At 42.9% G+C, this 19,188-nt stretch overlaps 1 protein-coding gene across 1 annotated transcript in view; it reads left to right on the top strand.

Moving 5' to 3' along the window:
• The window catches only part of LOC115082229 (integumentary mucin B.1-like), a gene marked incomplete at its 3' end in the record, with an annotated part of 116,868 nt that overhangs the window by 44,017 nt on the left and 53,663 nt on the right, over positions 1 to 19,188 (top strand). Inside the window, 1 exon segment of the mRNA XM_029586485.1 lies at positions 686 to 718.

The following is a 19,188-nucleotide window of genomic DNA, read 5'->3' as shown; positions in this document are numbered from 1 at the left end:
GAGCATGTATGGACATAGACTCAACTTATGGAATTCTCCATATGTCCATATTGACCGAAATTGACCCCCCCTTTCGACTTATGGACTTATGAACATAAACTTTTGGTCTGCACATCCCTAATGAATACACCATAGAGGAAAATGTATTAAATAAATGCTGGGGAGAAAGAAAATAGGTGCATGATAATTCATCTGTGGTGATGATGTCACAGCTCATAGCTAAGTAGCTTGGGTTCTATTTTCAGTTACTCTGTTGTTGGCTCTTTAGCCGTTTAAATATATCCAGCTAACTACAGGTTACATTTTGCGGCTACCTTTAAGACAGGCCTTTGAAACGACCATAGTTAGCTGAATAGGATAAGCAGCTAACGCCGAATGTTGGAGATAGACGTGTATCGTATGCAGATACTTCGCTTTCCCCATAAATGCCTCCATCCCTTCCCCAGAATGCCCCATATTAATGAGAGTGGCTTACCAGCAGTTTCAATATCAATGGGTAGCCATTTATGTAATTAACTCATCAGTTATCCGTTTAAATGCCTTTGGAATATTCAACCCATTCTGTGGGGAATGATGAATCTAGCCCTTTTTTTAAACTTCAAATTCAGGTTATTTTCAATTATATTGTGTAATTTTTCTAAACCTTTCTTATCAATTCTAACCTAAATATGTGTTATTTTCATAGGACCAACTACTACAGCTGGATCAACAACAACAGGTAATTCCTTCTCATCTCTCCGTAATCGTTTTAACTTGTTCTGCTTCCTTGTAGTTCAGATGCCTACGCTTCTCTATTTTAAGTTATGTATATGCATTCCAATTAAATATTTCAAATGCAAATTTCCCTTTTTTTCAATAAACTACTGCATTGGAATCATTGACCAAGATGCCATGGCCAATTATTGCCTGCCTTAGGACATTCTCACAGGTGATAATGCTCTAACACATGCAATAATTTGATTCTCAAGGCATTAAAATTTAAATTAGGGAAAGGGGCTGGAGTTAGGAGGAGTTCGGGGGGGGGGGGGGTAAGGGAAATTGGGTGGTAACAGTGCTGCAGGCGATAATGTCTTGGACCTTATTGCAGGTAGTTGCGTGGGAAATAACGCCTTTTTGCATGGTGCTACGGGGCGATTATATGCGGCACGGTCGCACTGTGGCAGGTGAAACCACACTGCCGTGATGCTTCCAGATACACACTAGTACCTTCCCAACCCTTTTCCCACTTCCCCACCCTCTTTATCACCTCAGCTCATCAATTTGTGGGGAATGATGAATCTATCCCTTTTTTTAAACTTCAAATTCAGGTTATTTTCAATTATATTGTGTAATTTTTCTAAACCTTTCTTATCAATTCTAACCTAAATATGTGTTATTTTCATAGGACCAACTACTACAGCTGGATCAACAACAACAGGTAATTCCTTCTCATCTCTCTGTAATCGTTTTAACTTGTTCTGCTTCCTTTTAGTTCAGATGCTTATGCTTCTCTATTTTAAGTTATGTATATGCATTCCAATTAAATATTTCAAATGCAAATTTCCTTTTTTTCAATAAACTACTGCATTGGAATCATTGACCAAGATGTCATGGCCAATTATTGAATGCCTTAGGACATTATCACAGGTGATAATGCTCTAACACATGCAATAATTTGATTTTCAAGCATTAAAATTTAAATTAGGGAAAGGGGCTGGAGTTAAGAGGAGCTCGGGGGGGTTAGGGAAAATGGATGGTAACAGTGCTGCAGGCGATAATGTCTTGGACCTTATTGCAGGTAGTAGCGTGGGAAATAACAACGCCTTTTTGCATGGTGCTACGGGGCGATTATATGCGGCACGGCCGCTCTGTGGCAGGTGAAACCACACTGCCGTGATGCTTCCAAATACACACTAGCACCTTCCCAACCCTTTTCTCACTTCCCCACCCTCTTTATCACCTCAGCTCATCATTCTGTGGGGAATGATGAATCTAGCCCTTGTTTTAAACTTCAAATTCAGGTTTTTTTCAATTATATTGTGTAATTTTTCTAAACCTTTCTTATCATTTCTAACCTAAATATGTGTTATTTTCCTAGGACCAACTACTACACCTGGATCAACAACAACAGGTAATTCCTTCTCATCTCTCCGTAATCGTTTTAACTTGTTCTGCTTCCTTGTAGTTCAGATGCCTACGCTTCTCTATTTTAAGTTATGTATATGTATTCCAATTAAATATTTCAAATGCAAATTTCCCTTTTTTTCAATAAACTACTGCATTGGAATCATTGACCAAGATGCCATGGCCAATTATTCCATGCCTTAGGACATTATCACAGGTGATAATGCTCTAACACATGCAATAATTTGATTTTCACGGCATTAAAATTTAAATTAGGGAAAGGGGCTGGAGTTAGGAGGAGTTCGGGGGGGGGGGGGGGGTAAGGGAAATTGGGTGGTAACAGGGCTCCAGGCGATAATGTCTTGGACCTTATTGCAGGTAGTTGCGTGGGAAATAACAACGCCTTTTTTCATGGTGCTACGGGGCGATTATATGCGGCACGGCCGCACTGTGGCATGTGAAACCACACTGCCGTGATGCTTCCAGATACACACTGTTTTTAGCGGGACTCAGAAAGACAACTTCAGGCAGCTTTGCAATCTAAAAGCAAGTTTATTTGAGAAAGACAGAGACAATATAAAAAGCGGAACAACGAAAAGAGGAAGTCGTTGTTCCGTGGAGACACAGGTCTGTGACAACTTGGTATTCAGCGGTGCTTCTCAGAAGCGGAGCTCTGGGTCCGAAACTTTTAAACTTTTCGCCTTGTCCAATAGAAATGTGTTGACAAGCATCCTGGGTGTGTTTTCTACTTCCGGTAACCAATGGGGATCGTTGCTTTTAGTCAAATCAGGTACTGTCTCTGGGGAGTTGGCTTCTTCCGGTGCTGGACTTGTCAAAGCACATGGTGGTGCAATACGTTGCCAATAAAGTCAGGAAATACAACAGGCTTTCTATATACATTCCCCCCTTGAACCGTTCAGAGAACGATTCATAAATTAAAGGCTGAGATTGTATTTCCTGGATTGAAATGGTCATAGCATCAATTTTCTATTACCCTCCTTTTAGACTGTTAAAAATGGCTTTCATATTCTTTACGTCACTGAAACATCCTTCTCACATATCTCTCGATCATTCACCATCTGTATTTTGCTTAGTTGTTATTCAATCTCACATTCACACTACATTCAGGTATTGTTCTGGCCTTCTTCCAGTTGATCCAGGTTTCTGTAGTGTATTCCTATTAGCAGCGTATAAGTGACCTATATTTCCAATTATTCCTCTCAATGATCGATTATTGCTTCAACCATGATACTCAGGGTTAATGCCACTGTCTTAGGTTGCCCACGGTACACAATCCTAATGATTGGCTACCTGGTGCTTACCCGTCATCGTTAAGCACAACAGCCTTTGGAGGTTACATTGCTGCTGGTAAATGAGAGGCTTTCTGTCTTCTTCACCGATGATGTCCTAGGCCATGAAAATAACAAACTTCATTCACTCTCACAATCAATCATTGCAAACTCACTTAGAAATGTAAGCCTCTTTAAACTGTGTTTCCCATCAATTAAACCAAATTCTATGAAAATACAACCTTATCCTTTAAGAGATTTCTCACACATCAAATTCAGAAGGAGATTCAATCATGTTCATCATTAGGTTGACATTGAGTCCTGGCATTTTTGGCATAGCAGAAGCAATAGTACTTCCAAAGCGGCGGAAACAAAGGCAAATGCATGCTAGACAAAAACGCAACAGAAGGCCAATGCATTATGTCTTAGCCCACCATGCATTTGAACGTTATGAGAATATAAACACATGCTTTAAACTAAATTAGGAATAGGATTTTGAAGGAAACATCCATTCCAAAGGGATAAGGGATCTCTGTAACTAATGGAATGATATCTTCTGCCAATACCACTATGTGGTGTTTGAGTATTGGGAAATCAAATGAATGTCATAATTCTATCTTTAACTTGTAACCAGGAATAACTATATAAATATTTGGGGGCTACATTAAACCTTTAGAATTACTAGCTATGCATGTCATCTTCAATTTGGGCATAGCTGGTCTGTGCAGCCTATTCACATGAGCTGCCTAAGTACGGTGTGAAGGCTGGACTGACAAACTATGCTGCAGCACATTGCGCCGGTCTGCCACTGGCCATTGGCACGCAGATGTCCAAACAAGTCTGGACTAAGAAAGGCAGGTTATAATAACTGGGGATGAACATAACGTGGAAAGCAATAATGAAGTCATATAATGGATAGTAATTTAAACCAGTTATCTATGGGACCTAGGGATACATGAGCATCTCAGTTAATCATATAACAGATTTGAGAGAACTGGGAATAGCAGCAAAACTCTAGTGTGTTGAGTTAATGTAGTGTGTAGCGTGTAGGTGTATGTAGATATCCAAATCATGGCATTTTAATGACATATGGGCTAGGTGTGTATGGCAATCAATTATCATTGACATTTGACAAAGCATAGTGTGGTATAATGCATAACAGTTGATCTTTGTGTAAAGAGCTGACAATTGGGAATGGATCTGATCTGATCAGGGCAATAGGGTGCACACAATCATGAGAACTGCATTAAAGTAAAGTACAACAAACACAAAGGCAAAATATAATCAAGCAAGATTAATAAAGTTCAATGATGAGTGAAGGATGTATTCTGTGTATAGGGCGAAACTTCTGTAGAAGGGATGGGAAGAATGGAGTAAGTCCCATAAATGTCGTTTTCAAGCTTTCAGTAAGGTGTATCAACTTTTCATTCATCACGGCCTAATGGGGATATGTGCTTCTGTTATGGTTTCAGATACCTAATATGGCAAAGTAGCATAAAATCAAATTAAGCATTTAAAGGAAAGTCATCAAACAACGAATATTTCAGACATTACATTAAACATATGTCACACTAGACTGACACATATTCATCCATCCTTCAAATATACATTTATTGTCTTCTTAACATTAGACAGACAACAGATAACAAATAATTTGAGCTCAAAATTCGTATAAAAAATGTATCAAAAATAAAACTAGATCAAAAAGCAAAAATGTGTTTGAAAAATGTTTGGAAAAATAAAAGTTCAGAATTCTGTCCAAAAGGTAGAAAAAGGAAAATAAAACTGAAGTTCCTTGAAGTCAGGAAAACTGAAGACCTGAAAAGTAAATACTAGCATACAACTGAAATATTAAATTAGCAAATATTGTGCATGTAGATTTCAACCAATAATATTAAATAAATTCAATCAATAATATTCTGAGCTTACAGTCAATGTGTCATACCAAATAATTAGAATAATTAGAACTTAAATATCAAATAATGAAGTATCAAATAATTAAAACAATTAGAACTTAAATATGCTACGTTTAAACTAAATAAAACTATTTCTCCTTTTTTTTTCTTCCGTTCGCCGCACAGCCAGCACTGGCAGAACAGATAAGCAGTGCTCTGCTGTTTTGCAACACTTACTTCTCTTACTTCCCTTTTTTTTTCTGTTCAGATACAGTTTAACTCTTTAGCTAAAATGTCCTTTCAAATTCATAATTCTCCTCTCAGAATCATAATTCAGTAGCTCAGATTCTAAATTTTAACACTAGTATATGTCCTTGTCAGTAACCTCAGTTCAGTATTAAAGAATTGTGAAGTCATTAATGTAATAAAAGTTCAGCATGTAAAGTTGAGGGCAAAGGGGATTTATAGCGGCGGGAGGTCTATCCCGTTCCCCCCTTGATCCCTCTTTTACCACAGGAAAATCTGCAACGCACAGTTTAAATCAGAAAGGAAAGAATATGTAAGAGGAAGATATTGCATGCGCTCGGTGATCACCTTAATAGAAATGCATTCACACAGAGATTGAAAGGAAGAACTTACTCTTAAAACTTAAAACTATATGGTACCGTTTGAGAGTTACTTACTTATACTAAAAATGCTTATACTAAAACTATACCTGCAAATGATAACATAACTAAATCACGATAACTTGAAACAATAAGACCAGTAAATACATTAACATGGGAAGCCTAACCTTAAGCAACCCTTTATATCTGTCCACAAGCCCATTACTTTTAGGGCGATTCTCGTCTGTAGTGGCATTGTAAAAGTTCTGTAATCTGATAAAAACTGACCATGCATCTGAGCCCAGTGCATGGCTGCTATCCCTACTACAGAAGACAGGAAGGCACGTAATTAGTCAGGCAAAGTCTGCGGAAACATATATTTATTTATTTTTGGTTTAGATATACCGGAAGTTCTTGTATAATATACATATCACTCCGGTTTACATGACAGACACCGGGAAGACAGGCAAGGATTTACTAGTCTTATGTAAACAAATCCTATGTAAACAAATTCCTATCTTAGCTTCTTTGTCCTAAAATGAATACTGCAGTAATGCAAGCAATAGCTATAAAAAATAAGGCTCAGAGTAAGGAGGTCATCCTAAATGTGGTCCTGTTTAAAACTGTATTTCACATTGAGTTCACACTGTGTCCTGTCCAAGCTTCACTAGAGTGGCAATGTAAGGTCCTACATACGCTGATACTTTCTCTGATATGTGTGAACTCACTTTATCTGGGGACATGCGCTCTAAAAACGCAGGTTTCCTGTAACGGAATATCAGGGCCCATGAAAGGCACTCCTTCCAGGTGTGTTCTGCTTGCGCCATTACTTGGTGTAATCTGGTTTGAAACAGACCATTGTATTGTCTTACCAGATCATTTATCTCACGCTGACACTGTTTTCGTTTATGATGCCACTGCGATATCAGCAGTGAAGCTACCTGGCTCAAGGTCATATATCCTAATTTCTTTGAGGACCTGGAGGCATGGTTACAGCTTCCGGCGCTCCGAGCAGTGTTCAGTTCAATTGCAGTCAGGGATCCCTATAGAGGACAGACTCTCATTTGTGGGCTTAAGGCAAGTGTCCATCCATGAAATGAATCAACCCAAATAGTGACATAAAAAAATGAACGATCTAATTTGGCAATTTTGGCTGCTGGGGGACCAGCGGCAGCTGAAGTTACAGTGACTAGTTCAGTTTCCTCACTACTTTCCGTATCTTCATCACTACTTGCGATCAAAATAGGCATAGATTGGAGACAAGGATTGGGTGACAGGTCAGGAGGTTCAGGAGCTGGTGGCAGTTCAGGAATCTCAGGAGGTGGTGACAATACTGGAGGTGGTGGTGTGGGAGGAGGTGAAGGAGGAGGCAAAGGAAGAGGTGAGGGAGGAGACGGTGGACGAGGAGGTGATGGATTTTCTGGTACTGGCACAGGGAGGACACTCGGTGGAGAATCCACTGGCATTCCAGCGATTAATTCTGTGTCTGCTGAGTTGTGCAAATCTACAATTAGTGGGCTTTCTACTGGGTTTAATAGCCACATGCTGTACTCCTCAAATACAGGAACAGCATCTTCAAAAAGGTCTCCTTCAATCTCAACTGTACTGAGTAGGGGCGTGCTTGTGTGAACTGTGGGGCTTATTTGGGGTTCTCTTTCTCTTTCTGAAGGTGCAGCAGGATCTGAATGTAAATTACCCACTGCAGTCACTGTTTCCCCATGCACTAAACAATCTCGAGCATATAGTGAATCATATGGGGGTGGTGACACTTCTCTATCACAATTAATAGCTTCTAAATATGCTCGTGTCTTAGCGAACCATCTGGACACTTGTGTATGATCCGCTAGCCTCTTTTTGTCTTTTGCCCTGGACTTGCTATACCTGTTTTCAAAAAAGGCTATTAGCTGCATGAGCGTGGGTGGGTCAAAGGAGCCCCCTACTGGCCATTCTAGGGAACTATCCCTTGCTGCCCACGCAACCCACTTAGAGTGGCATTTGCGAATCAACTTCTCGTTGGGCTTATGCAGAGCGATGACTCTGTTCAGGGGACATGACGGACAGACCTCTACTGCTATCTTGGGACCTCTTAATATTGCAGACCAAAACTTCGGCATAATAAGAATAATAAATTCCGTGTAGCCACTCTCTTATGAGAAAGAGTGGTTCTGTCTTACCTGATTGTAGTTTTCACCGTACCATGATTCAAATGCCGCTCAATGTGTGGGCTCAACGAATCCACGCTTCCGGTGTGCTGCACTTCTTCACAGCAAGGGAGGGGAGAGATATTTTGCAGACAATAGTACTACAGCCTATCTACTCCTTTCCGTTTGACTGGTTACCACAGGAATCCACCTAGGCTCCAGTGCGGTACCGCCGAACAACCGGGGACAACGGGCCAGAGGCGTTTGATCAGCTTCGCCAACTGTTTCGAACTTATTAGTACACTAACGGAAAACCTATGACTTACTTGTATAAGACAAGTTAACTGTACCTTTCCATACAGCTCCACATATGTTTCCCGTGGAATGCTCGACCTGAAGGCTTCTTATCTCTATTTCGGGGTCCACCTGACAAGTTCCTACTCCGTCACGGTTCGTTTTCCCGCCAAAAGCCCCAGGTGGTATGTCGCAGTATTCAGCTTGGGCTTACTGATTGGTACTGTACAAGGTGCTGCCAGACAGCAGTGCACGCCAAGGTCTAGTCTGAGTCAGAAAAGAATAAAAACTCCTGAACAGTTTGTCTGTGAGAGCAAGACTTACTTTCACTTCTTCAAATGCTTTCTCCGTGGTTTTCTGAAGTGCTTCAGGGAAGTCACCACTTCCGATCGTCGACGGTGCTCTCACTTTCTTGATGCTGATGATGACGTGCTTGCCTGCATTCTCCACCAAATGTTTTTAGCGGGACTCCGAAAGACAACTTCAGGCAGCTTTGCAATCTAAAAGCAAGTTTATTTGAGAAAGACAGAGACAATATAAAAAGCGGAACAACGAAAAGAGGAAGTCGTTGTTCCGTGGAGACACAGGTCTGTGACAACTTGGTATTCAGCGGTGCTTCTCAGAAGCGGAGCTCTGGGTCCGAAACTTTTAAACTTTTCGCCTTGTCCAATAGAAATGTGTTGACAAGCATCCTGGGTGTGTTTTCTGCTTCCGGTAACCAATGGGGATCGTTGCTTTTAGTCCAATCAGGTACTGTCTCTGGGGAGTTCGCTTCTTCCGGTGCTGGACTTGTCAAAGCACATGGTGGTGCAATACGTTGCCAATAAAGTCAGGAAATACAACAGACTTTCTATATACAACACTAGCACCTTCCCAACCCTTTTCTCACTTCCCCACCCTATTTATCACCTCAGCTCATCATTCTGTAGGGAATGATGAATCTAGCCCTTTTTTTAAACTTCAAATTCAGGTTATATTCAATTATATTGTGTAATTTTTCTAATCCTTTCTTATCAATTCTAACCTAAATATGTGTTATTTTCATAGGACCAACTACTACAGCTGGATCAACAACAACAGGTAATTCATTCTCATCTCTCCGTAATCGTTTTAACTTGTTCTGCTTCCTTTTAGTTCAGATGCTTATGCGTCTCTATTTTAAGTTATGTACATGCATTCCAATTAAATATTTCAAATGCAAATTTCCTTTTTTTCAATAAACTACTGCATTGGAATCATTGACCAAGATGTCATGGCCAATTATTGAATGCCTTAGGACATTATCACAGGTGATAATGCTCTAACACATGCAATAATTTGATTTTCAAGGCATTAAAATTTAAATTAGGGAAAGGGGCTGGAGTTAGGAGGAGTTTGGAGGGATAGGGAAACTGGGTGGTAAGAGTGCTGCTGGCGATAATGTCTTGGACATCATTGCAGGTAGTAGCGTGGGAAATAACAACACCTTTTTGCATGGTGCTACGGGGCGATTATATGCATCACGGCCGCTCTGTGGCAGGTGAAACCACACTGCCGTGATGCTTCAAGATACACACTAGCACCTTCCCAACCCTTTTCCCACTTCCCCACCCTCGTTATCACCTCAGCTCATCATTCTGTGGGGAATGATGAATCTAGCCATTTCTAAACTTCAAATTCAGTTTTTTTTCAATTATATTGTGTAATTTTTCTAAACCTTTCTTATCTTTTCTAACCTAAATATGTGTTATTTTCATAGGACCAACTACTACAGCTGGATCAACAACAACAGGTAATTCCTTCTCATCTGTCTGTAATCGTTTTAACTTGTTCTGCTTCCTTTTAGTTCAGATGCTTATGCATCTCTATTTTAAGTTATGTACATGCATTCCAATTAAATATTTCAAATGCAAATTTCCTTTTTTTCAATAAACTACTGCATTGGAATCATTGACCAAGATGTCATGGCCAATTATTGAATGCCTTAGGACATTATCACAGGTGATAATGCTCTAACACATGCAATAATTTGATTTTCAAGGCATTAAAATTTAAATTAGGGAAAGGGGCTGGAGTTAGGAGGAGTTCGGGGGGGGGGGTAAGGGAAATTGGGTGGTAACAGTGCTGCAGGCGATAATGTCTTGGACCTTATTGCAGGTAGTTGTGTGGGAAATAACAACTCCTTTTTGCATGGTGCTACGGGGCGATTACATGCGGCACGGCCGCACTGTGGCAGGTGAGACCACACTGCCGTGATGCTTCCAGATACACACTAGCACCTTCCCAACCCTTTTCTCACTTCCCCACCCTCTTTATCACCTCAGCTCATCATTCTGTGGGGAACGATGAATCTAGCCCTTTTTTTAAACTTCAAATTCAGGTTATTTTCAATTATATTGTGTAATTTTTCTAAACCTTTCTTATCAATTCTAACCTAAATATGTGTTATTTTCATAGGACCAACTATTACAGCTGGATCAACAACAGGTAATTCCTTCTCATCTCTCCGTAATCATTTTAACTTGTTCTGCTTCCTTGTAGTTCAGATGCCTACGCTTCTCTATTTTAAGTTATGTATATGCATTCCAATTAAATATTTCAAATGCAAATTTCCCTTTTTTTCAATAAACTACTGCATTGGAATCATTAACCAAGATGCCATGGCCAATTATTCCATGCCTTAGGACATTATCACAGGTGATAATGCTCTAACACATGCAATAATTTGATTTTCACGGCATTAAAATTTAAATTAGGGAAAGGGGCTGGAGTTAGGAGGAGTTCGGGGGGGGGTAAGGGAAATTGGGTGGTAACAGTGCTGCAGGCGATAATGTCTTGGACCTTATTGCAGGTAGTTGCGTGGGAAATAACAACGCCTTTTTGCATGGTGCTACGAGGCGATTATATGCGGCACGGCCGCACTGTGGCAGGTGAAACCACACTGCCGTGATGCTTCCAGATACACACTAGCACCTTCCCAACCCTTTTCTCACTTCCCCACCCTCTCATCATTCTGTGGGGAATGATGAATCTAGCCCTTTTTTTAAACTTCAAATTCAGGTTATTTTCATTTATATTGTGTAATTTTTCTAAACCTTTCTTATCAATTCTAACCTAAATATGTGTTATTTTCATAGGACCAACTACTACAGCTGGATCATCAACAACAGGTAATTCCTTCTCATCTCTCTGTAATCGTTTTAACTTGTTCTGCTTCCTTTTAGTTCAGATGCTTATGCTTCTCTATTTTAAGTTATGTATATGCATTCCAATTAAATATTTCAAATGCAAATTTCCTTTTTTTCAATAAACTACTGCCTTGGAATCATTGACCAAGATGCCATGGCCAATTATTGCATGCCTTAGGACATTATCACAGGTGATAATGCTCTAACACATGCATGGCGATTCTATTTTATAATATGAATGCATATACTCTCGTAAGTGATAAAATACACATATCTATGGGCACAAGCAGACAAATATGTGCAATGATGTACCTCCACCCCAATTTGAAGTAATTATCCTTTTTATTATTTGAAACTTGCATTTGATTTCGTTATTGAATTTTATTTTGGATTATTTTCCCTTCTTTTGGTTTTGTTTTCTTTATTTGAAATTAAAAATCAAAAACAATAAAAAAAATTGAAATTTAAACACTTAAAAACCAGAAAACATGAAGTTCCAAAATAATGCATCCTATGTCCTGGGCCTCCTAAAATCTACCCATGTGATTTACCCTGCACCATCATACCCCAAATGTGTCTTCATTTTAATATTAATCATTTCCAATCTGGTATGAACCCCTGTTACTACTAAAATGCTGCAGCCACTATTGCAAGTAATGAAAGTACTGTGAATGTAGATCTAATGGAATTATTATTGAAGGCTGCAGTGGTGGAGAAAGAGCAATTAGTCTTCACTCCTTTCTCATGAATTTTTAAATGGAAATGAATACACCATAGAGGAAAATGTATTAAATAAATGCTGGGGAGAAAGAAAATAGGTGCATGATAATTAATCTGTGGTGATGATGTCATAGCTAATAGCTAAGTAGCTTGGGTTCTCTTTTCAGTTACTCTGTTGTTGGCTCTTTAGCCGTATAAATATATCCAGCTAACTACAGGTTATATTTTGCGGCTACCTTTAAGACAGCCCTATGACACGACCATAGTTAGCTGAATAGGATAAGCAGCTAACGCCGAATGTTGGAGATAGACGTGTATCGTATGCAGATACTTCGCTTTCCCCATAAATGCCTCCATCCCTTCCCCAGAATGCCCCATATTAATGAGAGTGACTTACCAGCAGTTTCAATATCAATGGGTAGCCATTTATGTAATTAACTCATCAGTTATCCGTTTAAATGCCTTTGGAATATTCAACCCATTATAGCTGCAGAAAAAACGGAATGTGCTTCCTCTGTGTTCAAATGTCATTATGAATTTGTAATAAACTTTCCACTGAATGAGAACTCTTTCGTATAGGGAGAAGAACCAATCTAAGTTCTAAAATATCATTCAAATAATGTTTACAGCGAATACTTAGTTTTTGAATGTTGGCGATTCTATTTTATAATATGAATGCTTATACTCTCGTAAGTGATAAAATACACATATCTATGGGCACAAGCAGTCAGATATGTGCAATGATGTGTTGGACTCCGGAGGTGGATCCTTGGGCTGACCGCCTGGGAGGTGGACGGGAAGCAGACTGCTGAGCCAACGATGAGACTTCACCTGGAAACTTGAGACTCCCCTAGAGGAGCTGTTGGAGCCCGAGTCGCTAGGATTTAGTTGACCGCCCTGGAAGCCCAAGGTCCCCCCAGGAGGAGCCCGTAGGGACCCGGACCGCTGGGACTTAGGTGAGCGGCGACAGCAGGGAACCAGGAACGGACCGGAGTCGGACTGGACAGCAAGAGGCAGAATCGAGAAGATGGACCAGGATCAAGGCAGGCGGCTGAAGACAGAATCGATGAGACGAACCAGGGTCAAGGCAGGCGGCTGAAGACAGAATCGATGAGACGAACCAGGATCAAGGCAGGCTGGAACACAGGAACAAAGAGACAGGAACAAACAAGCAGGAACAGGAACACAGCGGCAACTAGCAAGCACAAGGCAACCACGTTGCATGGCAAAGCAGGAAGGACTCGAGCTGACTTAAATCCCCCGCCGGTGCTGACGTCAGCCGTGGGGCAGTTCAGCACATCCGGGTGCTGGACCATCAAAAGCCCGGCCCTCGCGCGTGCGCGTTCCCCGCAGGGGGAGGAGTCATCCACGGGCCTCGGCGGCGTTGACGGTGTCTCCCTCATGGAGACGCCGCTGCCATGCGGCCAGGCCGGCCCCAACTCCCGCGGCTCGCGGCGGGACAGAGGAAACCATGGTGAAGGTAAGGACCCGGTCGCCAGCGTGGCGACCGGGGCTGTAACAGTACCCCCTCTCTTACGCCCCCTCCGCAGAGGTCCTGACTTCCTGGGGTGGTCCTGATGAAATTGAATTAGCAGCGACTTGTCCAAGATATTCCGGGCAGGCTCCCAAGAATTTTCCTCGGGTCCGCATCCCTCCCATGCCAGAAGATACTCCCAGCGGCGGGCGTGGAAACGCACGTCCAGTACTTCCCGTACCTGATACGTGGGTTCCTCGGTAGATGAGGATGATACTGCATCTGTTGTTGGTCGATGGAAACGTGAGAGCACCACAGGCTTCAATAGTGATACGTGGAACATGTTGTGTATGCGGAGAGATGAAGGGAGGCGAAGTCTATAGGATACCAAACCTATTCGCTCCGCTACTTGAAAAGGACCACAGTATCTAGATGCCAACTTTCGAGATCGGCCTGGCAGATGGAGATTTCTAGTACTCAACCAGACCTTGTTACCAGGTAGGAATACTGGCGCCGGACGTCGGTGGCGATTGGCGCATCTTTGGGCCTTCTCTGCGGCTGTGGTAAGTCGCTGCTGGATTGTCTTCCAGAGGCGTTGAATCTGATGGGCTACAGTTAGTGCTGCTGGTGAAGGAACGGTAACCGGAATAGATACTGGCGGTCTCGGGTGGCGACCAAATACTGTCTGAAAAGGTGATTGACCTGTAACTGAGTGGGTATGATTATTATAGGCGAACTCGGCCCAGGGAAGAAGAAAAACCCAGTTGTTCCCCTCTCGGAGATGAAGCTTCGAAGGAAAGTCTTCAGCGACCGGTTCATCCGTTCAGTCTGTCCATTACTCTGAGGATGGAATGCAGTGGACAGGTTTAGCTGTACTCCGAACTTCTATTTTTTTTATATTTAATCTTTATTAATTTTTCACAAATGACTTACATCATGAAAACAGGAAAATATGTTCCACAACACTGTAACCAATATAGAAATTAACACAATAACATTATTACTGCTGGTACATATTCCATAATTGGGGGGAGATTCAAATAGAAATTACCAAAATATTCATCAACTTTAACTAAGAAAGAAGCAAATTTTTTCTTAATTTTAATCATACAAGTAAACATTATTTAAAGAGGAGGGAGGTATATTTTTTTTACTGAACATGCTCTCCTGATACTTCCACTTGAATTGTATCTATCAAAAAGGTTTCTAAATATGTAGGGTCCAAAAATCCAAATCTCTTCCCTTTATAATTAAAACAGCATAAACAGGGGAACTTCAGAAAAAAGGTTGCGCCTATTGCTAGTACGCGTGCTTTCAAAGATAGAAAATATTTTCTTCTAAGTTGTGTGGCCCTAGCCACATCAGGAAACATCTGCAGCTTATGGCCGCAGAATAGGAAATTTTTAGATCTAAAGAACCTTTTGAATAGATTTTCCTTATCTTGCTCCGCTACAAAAGCTATAAAAAGGGTAGCCCTTTTATTTATAATATCTAATGATTCTTCCAAGAAGGTCGAAACTCCTGGAGAAGATGGAAGCTCTCCATTTTCCTTCTGAAAACCAGTATTACTAGCTGGTTTTTTTTCCAAATAATAAATTTTTGAGACTTTAGGTATTTCTTCATCTTGATATTGCAATATTTCCTTCAAAAATGTCTTAAACATCTCCCATGGAGTTAATAAGCGAGTAATCGGGAAATTTAATATTCTCATGTTCCTAGATCTAAATAAATTTTCTACATATTCAACCTCCTTATGCATCATAAGACTATCCTTTATAAAAACATTCTCGGAGTTCTGGATTAATTGGATCTTATTCATCATAGTTGTTATATCTTTTTCATGTTTAACCACCTTTTTTTCTTGTTCATTGATTAAACCCCTATTAATATTAATAGCTGCCACCAACGATTCATTCATTTTAATCACATTATTATCAAGTTTAGATATCATCCAACCAAGATCCACCATAGTAACATTATCCGGTACAATCACGGGACTAATATTACTCTCTATGTGAATTGGAGGTTTTAATAACATAACATTACTACTAGAAGCAATAACACTTCAATCCCGGTGAGGTACAGACTGACTATCTACAACTGTACCTTCCTGGGTTAGTCCTACCAGTTCACATGATGTTCCAGGAGATGTTAACACCTTCGGTTGTGGTGGTGGAGTATGTCCTTCGCCAGGACTGAGGGAGATTAAGAACATATCTCCCACACTGTCCTCTCTTGGAGTTTCCAACACCCTTAAAACGTGTTGGTCCATAGGGCCTGTGTGTTGTAGTTGCACTGGTGAGGAGGTAGTAATAACTCTCGCCTTCCATTTTTTCCCCATGAAGATAACACTGCAAAGAGATTTGCCGGCCTCCGGCCTATTCCGGTCTAAGCTGGTCCAAGCCGCGCGCCCCTTCAGCGTGTGTGGCTTAGGCAACGCGCCGGCGGCAGTGGGGCACCGCCCTTCCGCCGACTTTGTAGTCAGAAGGGGTCCTCAGCTGACGTCACTCAGCTGGGCTTTGGCTTGCCTGCACGATCTCTCCCGTAGCAGCTGGATGCAGGTAAAAACAATCAGGCTTTGCCTGCTTCAGTTTTCACTCTCACAGCAGTCCGGTCGGCACCTCAGGGGGGGGGGGGCGATTCCCTCCTCCCTTCTCCATAGCAGCTGGATGCAGGTAAAGACAGTCAGGTTTTGCCTGCTTCAGATTTCACTCTCACAGCAGTCCGGTCGGCACCTCAGGGGGGGGCGAGTCCCTCCTCCCTTCTCCTTCACTTGCTCCCCGACTGGCAGCTTCCCTTCCCCCAATTTTGTACTCCGAACTTCTTGCAGAGGGCGAGCCAGAATCGAGCGGTGAACTGGGGACCCCTGTCGGATACTATGCTTTGCGGGAGGCCGTGGGCCCAGAAGATGTGTTGCGTGAACAGGAGCTCCTGTTCAGGTGCCGAAGGAAGCTTGGGCAGGGGTACCAGATGAACCATTTTTGAGAAGCGATCCACTGTGACCCATATCATAAGTTATCAATATAATCCACCATGTTAAGCAACCTTTTTTGTAAATACTGATACGTTCCTTGTACCTTTCTCAACTGCTGTCTTTCCTCCTTTACCTCTCTCCCCCCCTCCCCCCCCCCCTTTTTCGCTCCTGCTCCATTCCCCCACTCCCTGTTTTTTGTAATTTCCTCCTTCTCAAGTTTATTGTAAACTGGCGTGATGTGCTTGCACGAACACCGGTATATTAAAAGCTGTTAAATAAAAAAAAATAAAATAAAATAATTGCCCTCAGATGGCGGTAGGTCCACCACAAAATCTGTGGCGATGTGAGTTTATGGTTCGGTGGGTATGTGTAGTGGCTGTAAGAGGCCCCAAGGTCGGCCGCAAAGAGGCTTCTGTCTAGCACAGACTGGACATGAATCTACGTACAGGCGTACATCCTGCCACACCTTGGCCACCAGTAATAGCGGTTTAAAAGGTCGAGCGTCCTCTCTCTGCCGGCGTGGCCCCCGGAGAGGGAGTCATGAGCCCATCCGAGGACCCTCTTGCGATCTCTGCGAGGAACAACCACTCTCCCAAGAGAGGACACGGTGGTGCTGGCTACTTGGATCTTGGCGGGATCAATGATGTATTGAGGCGAGTCTTCTTTTTCCTCCTGTATGTCGTAACGAGACAGGGCATCTGCCCGGACGTTCTTTGAGGCTGGGCGATACTTGAGGATGAAGTCGAACCGGCTAAAGAAAAGCGACCAACGCGCTTGTCTGGGATTAAGTCGTTGGGCTTGATTCAGAAATTCCAAATTTTTATGGTCTGTGTAGACTGTAACAGGATGAAGAGACCCCTCCAGCCATTGTCTCCACTCCTCAAAAGCTAATTTTATCGCAAGCAACTCCTTGTCTCCTATTCCGTAGTTGCCTTCGGCTGGGGTAAACTTCTTGGAAAAGTAGGAGCAAGGTAGTAGATGTCCGGAACTAGAGTTCTGAGACAGGACCGCCCCAACGGCTATGTTGGAGGCGTCCACCTCCACGAAGAAGGGCCGTGTCGGGTCCGGATGTCGTAAACAGGTGTCCCGGAGGAAGGCCTCCCTTAAGTCCTCAAAGGCTTTACAAGCCTCGGTAGGCCATACTCGAGCGTCCGCGCCCTTCCTGGTCAGAGTGGTTAGTGGTGCCACCAACCGGGAATACTGAGGAATGAGGTGCCGGTAGAAATTTGCAAATCCTAAAAAGCATTGCAAAGCTTTCAGGCCCACTGGCTGGGGCCATTTCCTGATGGCGGACACTTTGCTGGGATTCTTCCTAGTAATGGCATTGAGTCCGCGATAATCTATACACGGCCTCAAGGACCCGTCCTTTTTGGCGACAAAAAAGAAGCCTGCCCCTGCGGGAGACTTCGAGGGATGGATGAAACCCTTGGCGAGGTTCTCGGTGATGTAGTCCGACATGGCCCGAGTCTCGGGTTGAGACAAGGGATTCACTCTTCCCCGAGGCGGACTGGAACCGGGAAGCAGTTCAATTGCACAGTCAAAGGGGCGATGTGGTGGTAAAAGTTCCGCCTTTTCTTTAGAAAATACATCGGCGAAATCTGCATACGGGAATGGCAGTAGAGGTCCGGTATGTGCCAGTGGAATTTGTTGCCCCCTCTTGGGCTGGATGCAGGAGCGGAAGCATTTGGGACTCCATCGGGTGATTTGTAAGTCGTCCCACCGGATCTCGGGGGAATGTTGCTGTAGCCAGGGTAACCCGAGGACCACTGGGTGTATGGACTTCTCCAAAATCAGGAACGAAATCTTCTCGGTATGAAGCAAGCCAGTCTGTTCGGTGAGTGGCGAGGTAATGGTAGAAATGCTGCCTGACAGTGGTGTACCCTGGATTGAGGTGACCCGTAAGGGTGGTTCCCGACGTTGCATGGAGAGCTGAAGCTGTTGCACCAGATCCTTCGTGATGAAGTTCCCTCCAGCCCCAGAATCGATGAGGGCTTGCGTCTTGAAGGAACCACGTGGGTATCTCAAAGTTACAGGTACTGTACATTGAGGAGCTGCGTTAAGACAGCCTAGGGGACACTCCTCTCTTACTCCTAGGCGCGGGAGTTTTCCGCCCGTTCCTTGCACTGAGAGAGGAAATGACCTTTACCACCGCAGTAAAGGCATAGCCTCAGATCGCGACGGCGTTGCTTCTCCTCAGGCGACAACGAGGATCTTCCCAGTTGCATGGGCTCTTCCATGGAGGTCTCAGCAGGATTACTGGTGCTACGTGACCCCGGATTCGATGGTCTGGAGAGGACCGAAGACAGAGGAGCCATTCGTCGGGGAGGACGCCCCTCTTTTGCTCTTTGTTGAAGGCGTCGATCAATGTGCCCTGCCACCTCGATGAGGGAGTTTAGGTCCTCCGGAAGGTCGCGAGCAGCCAGCTCATCCTTAATCCTAGCTGCCAAACCCTCCAGGAAAACTCCTCGGAGGGAATCATCCCGCCAACTAACCTCTAGGGCAAGCGTGCTGAACTCCAATGCATAA

This window comes from Rhinatrema bivittatum, unplaced genomic scaffold (assembly GCF_901001135.1).
Source record: "Rhinatrema bivittatum unplaced genomic scaffold, aRhiBiv1.1, whole genome shotgun sequence".
In the NCBI taxonomy this organism is placed as follows: Eukaryota; Metazoa; Chordata; class Amphibia; order Gymnophiona; family Rhinatrematidae; genus Rhinatrema; species Rhinatrema bivittatum.
This window is presented reverse-complemented; position numbering and strand designations above follow the sequence as displayed.